Below are 14,076 nucleotides of genomic sequence, written 5' to 3'. Positions count from 1 at the left end.
GACCACTAATCCCCCTTCCCTCTCCTGCCCCACCCCCACCACCCCTGCCTTCCCAGACCCGCCCCCTTCGCAGTCCTACTTCCGACCCAGAGGGCGGACGGGCCCACACCTCCACCTGCCACCTCCACCCTCCAGACTGACCCGCCCCCAGGAAGGACCGACTGTGCCCTCCTCCCAACAGTGGAACAGAATGACAGACACTGCCCCAAACCCACCCCTGCCTCCAAGGTCTTAGGGATGATTGTCTCTGCCACCCCGACAGGCCCCCAGATGGCTGGCGCCCCCCTCCATAGACACATATTCTCCATCCCTCCCCCCTACCACAAATCCACAGATGCCCTTGTCTCCCCGCCCCCCACACTGCCCCCACACCAAGAGACCTCAGACCGACTTCAGGACTGACTGCCCTGCCCCCACCCCTTCCCAGGACAGACTGACCCTTTCCTCGAGGCACACATACCTCTGGATGGACTGACATTGGTCGCCTCCCTCCCCTCAGCCCCATCCTGGGACAGACAGTCCCTTCTCCTCATGGAAGGGTCAGAAAATGGCCCCCTACCCCCTCATACACAGCTTCCTCCACTGGCATCGGCAACAGGTGGGCAGGTACTCCCCCTTCCCAGCACCTACAGGGCGACAGGGAGCACCACTACCAGGACAGACCATCAGCTCCAGCAGCCACAGGAGCCAGTAGATGGGCTCTTTGTGTGTCCTGGGAACATACGCCTCCTCCCAAAGGCAGATCCTGGGCATGGGATGGGGGCAGGCAGGGAGACATCAGGGTCCCTGCTCGTATAGCATCCCCCGATGTCCTATCCCGAGAGCACCCAGACACCCAGCTAGCAGACAGAGAAATGTGGGGCAGTGGGCTAGCACCTTGCCTCCAAGCTGGGCCGCACGTTGCCCCACAGAGTCCCCTGAGCCCAGGCCTCAGAGATCATGTGTACAGGCTGGTGGTCCCCTTAGGAAAGATGGACTCCATACCCCACTCCCATCCCAGCTGTCCTGTCATGTGAGACCAGTGTTGTGCACAGAACTCTGACAAGGCTCCCTCCTGATGTGTGCTTTCCATCCCAATCACCAGTCAGAGCTCCTGAGGCACTGCCATGACCCTACACCAGAGAATATCCTTTCTCCCCGTCTCTGACCAATTGAGATTGTCCAAGGTCACCCCAGACTCTCTCATGACTTATGGAAACCCTTTGACTGTCTAAGAACCCCTGTCACTTCCGGGATTTTCCCCAGCCCTAAAGCCTCTTATTCACCAGGCCTCCTTCTTCCTTGGAGAAATCCAGGCCCCTCCCCTAAGGGGAGTTCCCTCTCACCCACTGGATCTGTCTCCTCCAATACCTCCCTACTGGTTCACAGCAGGCTAAGCTTAGTCCAGGACTCAGAGCACCCCTCATTCTGAACCCTCCCTGTGACTGATGCTTTGTCACAGTTCCCCAGGGATTCACTTACGAGAACTTAGTGGGGACCTGGAGTGTTTTGAATTGAAGAGCAGTCACCTGGGATTAGGGCCCAGGAAGGAGTGTGGTCTTGAGATCTGGGAAAGGAGTTCCCAGTTGCATTTATGGGACCTTGGAAGGAAGAGCTCAGATTTGTGGGAGAATGCTAGGGCACGAGAATTTCTACTATATGCTTATCAGGCAATCAACCACATCTTGGGGTGCAGAGCAATGAGATATATTAGGAAAAGGAATTACACTTGCTAGCTTTGTGACCTTGGGCAAGATCCTGAATCCCTGAGCCTGTTTACTGACTGTAAAGGGCAACAGTAACACCCACTTCCCAGCATTACTCTGGGGGTTAAATGAGATCAGATATGTGAAGGTGCTTAGCACAGCACTTGGCACAAGTGGTGGCCCAGAAAATGTTAGTTTTCTTTCTTTCCTTCTAAGGGTCTGAGAAATGAAGAGAAAAATGAGGGCATATCTCTGGTATTTATGGGCAGAGTGAGGCCCCAGTGGAAGCACCTCCCTTTGGCTGTAGTCCCCAACCAGGCAGCCAGACATCTGTCTTTCTTACCCCACAACCACAAACCCGGGATGTGGCTCTGCAGACACCCTCTACATTGCTGCTGTCTGTAGGGCTGGGACTGAGTTGGGATCCCAGGTCCAGTTCTCTCTCCCTCTCTCACTTTCTGGAGCCTGTCGGTCAACCCAAAATCTCTGGTATCTGAAAGCTTCAATGTTCCCTACTTAGTTTATATTGTTGTTTCAAAAAAGCCAAGAGTAAGTCCCTGCCCAAGGCCATAGAGGGGAAGTTATGGGAAGTTTCAGGGTGACTGCCCTAAACCTAGTCTCGTGGTTGAAGGCTAGGAGTCCATGTTCTATGCTAGAGAAGTGAAACGTTAGCACTCATGGGTACTGTGGTGATGGTGGGGACTCTGACTCCAGATTAAAAGTCCATTTCAGTTACCCTGGGCCAAAGGTTGTCTCAAGACATTTTGGTTGTGGAAGTTGCCAGGCCCTGGGGGTAAGAAAGCAGGTCACAGGCTACCTTACTCAGGTGACTATTAGCTACATGGCATGAGTATATCTAAAAACCATAGACTGCACTGTAAGGGATACATTTTTTTTTTTTTTTTGAGATGGAGTTTGGCTGTGTCACCCAGGCTGGAGTGCAATGGCACAATCTCGACTCACTGCAACCTCTGCTTCCCGGGTTCAAGTGATTGTCCTGTCTCAGCCTCCTGAGTAGCTGGGATTACAGGCACCCATCACCACGCCTGGCTAATGTTTTATATTTTTAGTAGAGATGGAGTTTCACCATGTTGGCCAGGCTGGTCTCGAACTCCTGACCTCGGGCGATCCGCCTGCCTTGGCCTCCCAAAGTGCTGGGTTTATAGGCATGAGCCACCGTGCCTAGCCTGCAAGGAATCTTAATAGATTGACCAGCTCAGACCTTTTCTCTCTCTTCAGAGAGAAGAATAACTTAAGATCATAGCATATTAGTGCAGAACTAGGACTTGGATTTAGGGTTTCTGACTCCCAGGTCAGTACAGTTTCCACTGCCTTCACCATCCATAAATATGGCCTTTGGTCCCTGCAGGATATCAGGTGTTAGACAGGTAGAACAGAAGTGTCTTAGCAGTCACCTGCCTGCTCTTACCTTCCCTGGCTTAGCTCAGCACTTTCGACTCTCTCAGCAGTATATGAGGCTAATAGAAGTGGCTCAGAAGGTAAAAGTATGTTGTCATTACCAGTTCATTAGACTGATTAGCTTCAGGACTAGGAAGAGGCTCATTCACCTTTTTCTCCTTAGTCTGCGGTGGAGTAATTAATACTTATTTACTGGGAGACATTTCAAGTTAGGAAGCTGAAAGTGGCGGGGCATGGTGGCTCACACCTATAATCCTAGCACTTTGGGAGGCTGAGGCAGGTGAATCGCTTGAGCTCAGGAATTCGAGACCAGCCTGGGCAACATGGTGAAACTCCGTCTCTACAAGAAAGTACAAAAAATTAGGTGGGCATTGGGGTGGGCACCTGTAATCCCAGCTACTCGGGAGGCTGAGGTGGAAGGATCTCTTGAGCCCAGGAGGCGGAGGTTGCAGTAGAGGCAGAGGTTGCAGTAAGCCAAGATTGCGCCACTGTGTTCCAGCCAGCTCTTTTTTGAGACAGAACATGACCCTGTCTCAAAAAAAAAAAAAAAAAAAAAAAAAATGCTGGGCGCTGTGCCTCATGCCTGTAATTCCAGCACTTTGGGAGGCTGAGGCGGGCAGATTGCTTGAGCCCGCCTGGAGTTCAAGACCAGCCTGGCCAACATGGTGAAACCCTATCTCCACAAAAAATACAAAAATTAGCTGGGTTTTGTGGCATACACCTGTAGTCCTAGCCACTCGGAAGGCTGAGGTAGGAGGACTGCTTGAGCCTAAGAGATGGAGGTTGCAGTGAGCTGAAATCATGCCTATACTCCAGCCTGGGAGACCTTGCCTAAAAAAAAAAAAATGCTGAAAGTGACCTTAGAGCCTTAGAGATGGCCATCAGCATACAGATAGATAAACTGGAGGCCTGTGAGAAACCTGGAATTCCTGATTCCCAGTCCTAGGCCTTTCCATTTCTTCACCTGATCTGTCTTTTGAGCCTACTCTGCAGGGAACCTTTAGTGAGACTGAGATGGTCCTTGTCTGCTTTTGAGTAGTAGCCACAGGCAAGAAAGCAGCTAGCCAGTAAATGATCCTGTGGGTGGCATAGGCATAGAGCAGAGTGCCCACAGCATTAGTTCTTCTGGCTTGGCTGGAGACCGAGTTGGTCACTGAAGCCCAGGAAGGGCCAAGTGCAGGGGTTCACAGCCGTAATCCTAGCACTTAGGGAGGCCAAGGCAGGCAGATCATTTGAGGTCAGGAGTTTGAGACCAACCTGGCCAACATGGCGAAACCCCATCTCTACTAAAAATACAAAAATTAGCCAGGCGGTAGTGGCGCACACCCAATAATCCCAGCTGCTCAAGGAGGCTGAGACAGGAGAATCACTTGAGCCTGGGAGGTGGAGGTTGCAGTGAATTGAGATCATGCTGCTACGCTCCAGTGTAGGTGAGAGAATGAGACCCTGTCTCAAAAAAAGAAAGTCCAGGAGGGACCAGATGAGGCAAAAGACATATTTTCAGCAGGAAGGGGTGGGAGGAGTGATGATATCCCTCCTGTCACTTTGGGGCAGGAAGAACAGACTTGTTTGGTGGCCCTTCTGTAGCATAGAGGAAGTGGTCAGGAAGGGAAAGAAGGATACAAGTTGTATACCAGGTCTGCTGGCCCGAGGGAGGTGACCTGAGAGAGGTGGTCCCTGACCTTCTCGTTTTCCTATATGATTGTCAGGTCTGGCCTCCTGAGGCTGAGAGCTTCTCACCCAGCCTCAGTCCACTCAGTCTGCAGGCCAGATGAGGTGAGGAGCTGTGCTTTCTGGGATCCCATGGGTGTTGGCTTCCTGTTATGGGAGCAAGGGATCTGAGCTGGACCCAGGGAGAAACATCTGGAACAGCAGTATTGCCTTCTTCAGTTACCATTCCCTGGGCCTTTCATTACTAGCTAACTTTGGAAATCATAGAACTGGCTTAATTGGCATCCTCATAGTTTATTGTGTGCCGGTTTTTACTGGAGTGGGGTCAGGGCCCTCCTGGCAGGCCAGATCCTGACTCCTTGCCTTATTCTCTAGTTTGTAAACTCAGAGCATCTACTTTTCTTGAGCTGTTACAGATCCCAGGAGAGCATGGAGCTGGCAATGAGGTGGTCCCTGGGTGGCCCATCTGGAAGGAGGCATTTATATATATGGGGCCCTGGGCTGTGACTCTAGACTGCAGGCCTCCCATTTTCTCTCATTTTTCCCTTCTTAGCCTCAAAGGAAAATCCGGTTTGGTGGCGCTGTGAGTGTTAGGGCCTCAGACAAGACCTGACTTGGTAAAGGAGGGAGCCGGCACACCAGCTGCTACCCTGGGAAGGTGCCTGTGTGTCCGCCTACTGGGAAACTCTAAGCTGTGGGAAAGAGATAAGACGGTAGCACCTACTTGATGTTTTGTCCTACCAGCATCTGGGCCTGAAACAGGACCTCCCAAGGGGCAGTGAGTCCTGGCTCTGGCCCAGCCACTCGATCTGTTTATATCGAGGTGGGCGAGAGAAGGTGCTGTATGCTCCCTCCTCACACAAGCTCCAGAGTCTGGCTGGCTATGTGATCTTGGACATGTTGCTTCACTTCTCTGAGCCTCAGTTTCTTACCTGCAAAATGGTTATGATAACACTGACTTTGGAGGATCATTTTGAGGTTTAAATGAACTAATGTTTGAAAAAGTCTGGCACAGGGTAGATGCTCAGTCCTTCTCCCTCTTAAAGACTGGAGCGGCTTGTGGTTCTATCTTTTCATTTTCTACTTCCATCTTTGGCTATAATGATGAGTGTCAGTGAGGCCCAGCCCCTGTGGGCAGGAATGAACCCTAACCAATGGTGAATCCTCACTTCCCCTGAGAGGGGTGGTTATCCCCATTCTGTGAATGAGCATACTGAAGACCGAGGAGAAAGTGCCTAAGGTTTGCCAGCTGGTAAATGGCAGAACTGGGACTAGAACCTGTTTCTTGACACTGAATCCAGTAGTGACTACGCCTTGCTCAGGTGGCAGTGGGCAGGGTGCCAGGTGCTTACCAGTCCCTAAGGCCCCCACACCCAGGGCAGAAGTTAGCAGGAATCTAGCTGCCTCCCCCTCCCAGTCTGGAGGGCAAAGCAGGTCTCAGTACAATGAAAGGTCATGGCCATCAAGCAGGAGAAACGCACAGGGAGGAAAATCCTTGGGAGAGGTCCTGGAAGCATGGCCAGATCAGGCCTGGCCTAGTTCTCCCATAGGCCAGAGTCCGGATTGCATTGGTCTGACCCCAACATACTGCATAATGGCCATTTGACTTTGATATCTAGTCTGTGCCTTTTGGAAGAAGTGTTACTTTGTAGATGAGGCAGGGATTATGTTGCTTGTACTGGTGAGGAGTCTGAAGGTTGGAGAACTCTTGCTGTCAGTGAACTGTGGAGCCAGATCAAAGAGGGATCCCAGGTCCTCCGACTCTCACCCAGTGCTCCTCTAGCTGCATAGCACTGCACATTCTCTTCCCCTCTCTCCTCCTCAGTCAAGGTAATTGAGCCTCCAGGCTCAGGATGAATTGCCAACCAGAGCAGAGCCCTGCCATCATCTATCCATTATCCTAGCTGATCACTTTATCCCGCAGACAGTACACTTGAGGGGTAAGGGGCCTCCTTTAACTGATTAGTCTGCCCCTGGTAAATCTATTGCTGCAATCCTGGGCCCAGAGACCCTCTCTGGCAGGGAGAAAACTGTACTGGCCACCCCACTGGCAAGTCAATGCTCCTGATACTTAACCTGCTTAGAAGCCCCCACCTAGGATTTCATGCCAACTTTGGCTTTCTCTGTCTCATCCTTCCCTTTCCCATCTCTCCTCCTCCTACCCTACCCTACTGCATTCTGTGCCCTGTCCAGGTCTTCAGAGGCTGCCATAGCTTAGCACTCAATGCCTCCTCAGGTAGAGAAAGACTCAGCAGACCCAGCAGCCTGGGAGAGCAAACCAAGGCTTACTTTTGCCAGCTTATCCATCTTAGCAGTGAGCTTATTTACCACACAATTATTGACCATCTACTCTGTCAGACCCTGTGATTTGGGCAAGAGATACAGAACTGAACAAGATGTCTATGTTTTATTGCCCTCAAGGTACTCACAGACTTGCTGAAAAATAGAACCACAGACAAATCTTTCCAGTGTTGAATGATGAAAGCTGTCATCGAGGCATGCAGTTCCTCTGGGAGTATAGAGGAAAAAGCAGCCAGCCCCACCTACAGGAGCCTAGAAAGTAGTAGCATTTGATCCAGGTTTCAGAAGAGGCAAGGCAGGGCTGTCCTTTGGATGAGAGGGGACCCATGTGCAAAGTCCCTCCCAAAAGCAGTTGTTTGAGCCAAGGGCAGAGACGACAAGAAGAACGGGAGGCAGTAGGATGATACAAAGCAAGGGTAGGTTAAGGAAATGGGTTGGGCGGTCCGAGTCTAGCCTTGAATGTCAGGCTGAGGCCTCCTCTGTTGCATAAAAGTTAGTTCAGGTCTGGCATGGAAGATGATCTAAAGAGGAGCTGGACTGCAGGCAGCGAGACCTGTTGGGAAAATCAAGGATGGCCTAAAAGGTTGAAACCTTGAAGAGGTCCGGAGCAGTGAGGATAAAGAGCCTGGCAAATCATTAGGGCTTGGTTCATGACTGCCATGTGGGCTGATGGAGAAGTAGGAAGACTCTGGACTAGCTGAAGTGGCTTCGGCCTCTTACAGAGTCCATTCTAGAGCTCTCTGGCTACAAGGAAGCTAGGCCAGTTGTGGCCTTCCTCTGAAGTGGGCAGTGGGCTGCTAGTGACTGTGCTTTGTCACAGCTCTGGGCTCCCCAAGGTGCCTGGTATGGCTGGCTTGCCCAGGGCACATCAAGGGGTTCTTTATCTCCTTCCAGCAGGAGAGTGGCTTGGCTGACCTGGTTGGGGAAGGAATAGGTTAAGCAGTGTTGAGCTTCCTTGTCTCTGCCTGGCAGACATGTTGGATGGCAAGAAGGATGCAAGGAGAACCAGAAGAGAGGAGTGGGACCTGAGGACATGGAAAACCTACCTTAGGGTGGTATGGCAACTGGGGAGGGTTTGGGCCTTTGGACACAGCATCCACTGATCAAGGGGAGGCAGATGGCAACTGGAGGCTTGTTTGACCTCACCTAGCACCTTTATTCTGTTCTTAGAGGTGGTGTCTTGGCTGGGACAAAACCTATGAGAAGGCAAACTCCTCAGCACTTACAAGGGGCACCACCAGTGGCATCTCAGAGATGCAAGATTCTGGCTGGAAATGTGGATTTTAGGCTAGAGCCCTGAGAAAGGGCTCTGAACCAGGCACAGGGGTCAGAGTGTCAGTGATGGCTCCACCACTGACCTTTGTAATATGTGACTTAGGCACATCCCTCACCCAACCATGGGGCTAATGCTTTCAGTTTTTTTCACCCAGCACTTACTATATGTGCAGCCTTGTGTTAGGCTCAGGATATAGACCTGATCCTGCCCTCACAGGGAAATCAGACATTAAACAAGTAGTTTCAACCAGCTTGGGCAACATAGTGAGACCCCGTCTCTAAAAAATAAATTAGCTGGGCGCGTGCCGGTAGTACCAGCTACTACGGAGGCTGAGGCTGAGCCTGGGAGTTTGAGGTTGCAGTGAGCTATGATTGTGCCACTGCACTCCAGCCTGGATGGTAGAGCGAGACCCCATTTCTAAAAAAAATTTCAAAAAGAGAAAGAAATTACCAGGTGTGGTTGTATACAAAGGATTGTGAGAATCAAATTAAATAATTGGATTAGGAACACAGTGTAAACAAACACTGCTGAACAGAGATCTGGAGACCTTAGCCCTGTGCCTTACTGAGCCACTAACTAGCTGTGTGACCTTGAGAAAGTTGCTTAATCTTGTTTTTTTTGTTTTGTTTTGTTTGAGATGGAGTTTCGCTCTTTTGCCCAGGCTGGAGTGAAATGGCACAATTGATCTCGGCTCACTGCAACCTCTGCCTCCCGGGTTCAAGCGATTCTCATGCCTCAGCCTCCCGAGTAGCTGGGATTTTAGGTGCCCGCCACCATGCCTGGCTAATTTTTGCATTTTAGTAGAGACGGGGGTTTTGCCATGTTGGCCAGGCTGGTCTCAAACTCCTGACCTCAGGTGATCCACCCACCTCGGCTTCCCAAAGTGCTGGGATTACAGGCATGAGCCACCATGCCCAGCAAAAGTTGCTTAACTTTTTTAACCTCAGTTTCCCCCACATAAAAATAACGCAGTTTGTAGGTGTGTATGTATGTGTGTTTGTTTTTAAGAGACAGGGTCTGACTCTGTCACCCAGGCTGGAATGCAGTGGTGCAATCACAGCTCACTGCAGCCTCAACCTCCCAGGCACAAGCGATCTTCCCACCTCAGTCTCCTGAGTAGCTGGGATTACAAGTTCAAGCCACCATGCCTGGCTAGTTTTTTTTACTTTTTGTAGAGACAGAATCTCACTATGTTGCCCAGGCTGGTTTCAAACTCCTGGGCACAAGCGATCCTCCCTCCTCAGCCTCCCAAAGTGCTTACATTATAGGCATGAGCCACTATGCCAGCCAACTAAGGCAGTTTTGGTGGGATGGTGTTGAAGACAGCTACATCTGACATCCTGAAACTGACCGTGGTGTATATGACAAGTACTTTGAAGCCTGAGTAATATAGGGAGACCCCATCTCTACATCCCATAATTTAAAAATTAACTGGGCATAGTGGTGTGCACCTGTTGTCCCAGCTACTTAGGAGACTGAGGTAGGAGAATCACTTGAACCTGGGAAATCAAGGCTGCAGTGAGCCATTGCACCACTGCAGTCCAGCCTGGGCAACGGAGACCCTATCTCAAAAAAAAAAAAAAAAAATAGTGCTTTGAGAAGTTCTGTGTGTAGTACCACGCAAGTTCACGGGGGTCACCATGGCACATGCCACAGAAGCCAGTGCTCCTAGCATGCTCTGTTCCTCTTGTGAGAGGACCTCTCTTATTGATTGATTGAGACAGGGTCTTACTTTTTTGCCCGGGTTGGTCTTGAACTCCTAGCTTCAAGTGATCTTCCTGCCTCTGCCTCCCAAAGTGCTGGGATTAGAGGCATGAACTACCATACCAGGCTGGACTTCTCTTTGTGTGCGGGATTGGTGTCCCTCAGGTCTTTGGGGATGTAATCAAATCAAGGGATGCTTTGATTTATCTAGCTTTTTAGTCTGCAAAGTGCTTTCATTTCCACTGCCTCTCAGTGACCCTTATGGGAGCAATGGGAAATTGGTAGGCTATTATTTTACCCTATTTCCTGATAAGGAAACCATAGATGAACAAGTGATGGAACTGGGCCTGGCACCTAGCACTCCTCCTTCCCAATTTCCCATCTTACCAAAGTTGGTGACCACTGTGTGGCCTCTCCTCCTTCCCTTCCTGTCCCAGCTTAGGACTTCAGCCCAGCCCCAAGTGTCTACACTTCTCCTACCAGGCTTCTCAGGTTGTTTTCGTTGCTAAGTTGTCATAATGGATGACACAATTCCTGTCCCAGGACTCCACACACAGCTCCTCATATGTACCCCAAGACAAGGCAGGAGCAGCTGGATCGTGAGTGGCCCAGTGAAGGAGCATAAGTTTGGAGAACTCCTGTCTCTCCTCAGTGCTTTGGGCCTTGGACACTGAGTCCAGAAGCGATCTTCCCTGGCCAGCCACTTTTGGAGAATGCTGCTGCTTTCCCTTTCATCTGTCTTGGCTTCACAAAAAAGGAGAACCTAGGCCCGCACTGCAGCTCACGCCTGTAATCCCAGTACTCTGGGAGGCCGAGGTGGGCAGATCACTTCAGTCCAGGAGTTCAAGACCAGCCTGAGCAGCATAGCAAAACCATCTCTCTACTAAAAATACAAAAAAAATTAGCTGGGTGTGGCGGTGGCATTGGGAGGGGGAGTATTATTAGGATTAAGGGAGATGTTGTGAGTAAAGCACCCAGCACAGTGTCTGTCACAAATGGCTCTGTGGAACATGGTGGCTCTCACAATTCAAGTGTAAATTACCCTGTGAGATTTCACCTCAGGCATTTAGCATAATGGTAAGGGAGCAATGCAGCTTTGGGTTGAAGATCTGGCTTCCCTCACATGCTCTTCCAACTTACCCATGACCATGAGGGTTAGGCAGGAGCCAGTCCCACTCAGCCTGTGGTCTGGAGCTTCCTGGCCTGCCAGGGCAGGTTGGGAATCCCCCTATGAGTTCCTCACTGAGTCATCTGGAGCAGGGCTCTGATCTGAGGGCCTGACCTTCCCTTTCCTTGGTCTGTAAAGATAAGCAGAAGTAAGAGCAAAGGTGGGCCTCCCGAAAGATTCAACTCAAGGCTTGCAACCAGAGTGCTGCCCGGGGCCTCTGTCCTCCTGGGTGGTGGCAGTCACTTGGGGAAGGAGTCCAAGTTTGCTTAATAATTACCACTACCCTCCTCTGTGGTTTTTTTGTGGGGTTTTTGATGTCGGTTTTTGTTTTTTTTTTTGAGTCAGGGTCTCCCTCTGTCACCCAGGCTGGAGTGCAGTGGCATGATTATGGCTCACTGCAGCCTTGAACTCCTGGGCTCAAGCAATCTTCCACCTCAGCCTCCTGAGTAGTTATGACTATAGCCATGTACCACTATGCCTGGCTAATTTTCAAAAGAATTTTGTAGAGACAAGGTCTCACTCTCTTGCCCGGGCTGATCTCAAACTCCTGGCCTCAAGCAATCCTCTGGCCTCTGCCTCCCAAAATGTTGGGATTATAGGCATGAGCTACTATGCCTGGCACCATGTAGACTTTCATCCTGAGCTTCCTGTTCTGCTTCTGAGTGACCCCTCCATCCTCCCAGGATAGTCACTGTAATGCCATTTCATACAGGAGCCTATATGGTGGACGAGGCTTTCACCTACATCACCTCGTTTAATTCTGTGAGAGCATTTATCATCGTAGTCCCCATTTTACAGAGGCAGAAACCGAGTCCCAGAGAGGCAAAGTGACTTGCCAAGCATCACACAGTTTGTGTCTCTGAGTCCACTGAGCTCCAAGCTCCTCAGGAGCAAGCCTGTGTATCCCCAGCCTACTGGACAGCACTTGGTGGTGGAGTTGAGTGACAGAGGGAGAGATGAGCAGAGCCTGGATTCACTTTCCAGTGCCATCCCCTGCTTGACTTGGACTTTGGCCAGTTATTGCCTTTCTGAAGAACCTGAGTTTCCTTATTCACAAAAGGGAGTTGATAATTAGAGGACTTATCTCATGGGCTTGTCAGGATTAAATGAAATAATGTAAGTTAAGTGCTGAACACAGTGTCTGGTGCAAGCGACTGGTAAGTGTTATAACAGAATTCAGTTAAGTTAATTGAATATTAGAATTGTAATGTTATAAAATGCCATCATCAAGCAGATCTGTGCTCAGCCCTGTGCTGGGCTTTGAGAAGGATCTAGAGCTGGTACCAGGCCAGAGAGGGAATGCTCTTTATCAAGTTCTTACTATGCTTTACCCACCTGATCTCAAGATAGAGGAGCATATTCCCTCCTTACTGCTGACAACACTTAATGAAATTCAGAGTGTCTGAGGTCACCAAGCTCATGAATCAGTCAACACACACATTTGTTGGCCAGGCGAGGTGGCTTACGCCTGTAATCCCCACACTTTGGGAGGCCGAGGTGGGTGGATCGTGAGGTCAGGAGATTGAGACCATCCTGGTCAACATGGTGAAACCCCCTCTCTACTAAAATAAATAAATAAATAAACAAACAAACAAAAATTAGCTGGGTATGGTGGCACATGCCTGTAGTCTCAGCTACTCAGAAGGCTGAGGCAGGAGAACAGCTTGAACCCGGGAGGCGGAGGTTGCAGTGAGCTGAGATTGCGCCACTGCACTCTAGCCTGGGCGACAGAGCAAGACTTCGTCTCAAAAAACAACACACACACACATATTTGTTGAGCACCAGCTAGGTATCAGGCTTGGAACACACTGCAGAGAATGAGGCCAAGAGAGCCCCTGCCCTCCAGGAATGCACCTTCTCATGAAATGTTGCCTCTGCAGAACAGCCTTCAGGTAGAGAAGCTCCACCTGTCCCACTGGACTGCTCACATTCCCTGAACAAGTCATTCCCTTTCCTATTAACTTGCATTTGAACGTACTATTTTGCCTGGTGTGTCCTTTCCCCTTTCTCAGCCTAGCTACTTGCTGTCATCCTTCAAACCCCAATTCAAAAGTCAACTCCCCTTTAAAGCTTTCTCTAAACAGCCCATCCTCACCCTGGGGTCCTTTTGCAGTCTCCTAGCCCCCTCTACATGCTCCTGTGATGGCATTTCTTTTCTGTGTGCTAGTTACTTACCTACCCATTTGTCGCTGCCAGATTGACCTCCTCAAGGGCAGGGACCACATTTTATTCATCTTTGTAGATTCAGAGCGTGGAACACAGGCTCTAGAAAGGTGTGCATGGAATATAATGAGGGGCTGATTGTGTTCTGTCCCTGGAGTAGTTAGGAGAGGCTTTGTAGAGATGAGAAGGAGTTCGGAATGAGGCTTCCGAAGATGATGGCACCAAAATTGAATGGGGGTTGAAGGAAGATGGCTCAGGGTAGGGTCCTCCAGAGATGGGACTAGGGGAGAAAGGGATGTGCAGGGGAACAGGAGGGCCTTGAGAGCCAGGGCCTGAAGTTTCTTTGTTTTTTGTGGTGGTGTTATTTTTGTTATTTGTTTTTTTGTTTGTTTGTTTTGAGAAAAGGTCTTGCCCTGTGACCCAGTGGCCCAGTCTAGGGTGCAGTGGCACAGTGATGGTTCACTGCAGCTTCAAACTCCTGAGCTCAAGTGATCCTCCCACTTCAGTCTCCCGAGCAGCTGGGACTACAGGGCGTGTGCCATAATGCCCAGCTACAGGTCCTGAGGTTTCTGTTGGATAATGAGGGCAGTAGGGAGCCATGGACGAGTCTGGGTAGAGGAGGGGCCTTATATAAACAGTGAGTCAGGCCGGGCGCGGTGGCTCAAGCCTGTAATCCCAGCACTTTGGGA

The sequence above is a fragment of the Colobus angolensis genome, unplaced genomic scaffold (assembly GCF_000951035.1).
Source record: "Colobus angolensis palliatus isolate OR3802 unplaced genomic scaffold, Cang.pa_1.0 Scaffold448, whole genome shotgun sequence".
NCBI classification, from domain to species: Eukaryota; Metazoa; Chordata; class Mammalia; order Primates; family Cercopithecidae; genus Colobus; species Colobus angolensis.
Note: the sequence above shows the minus strand (reverse complement) of the source record.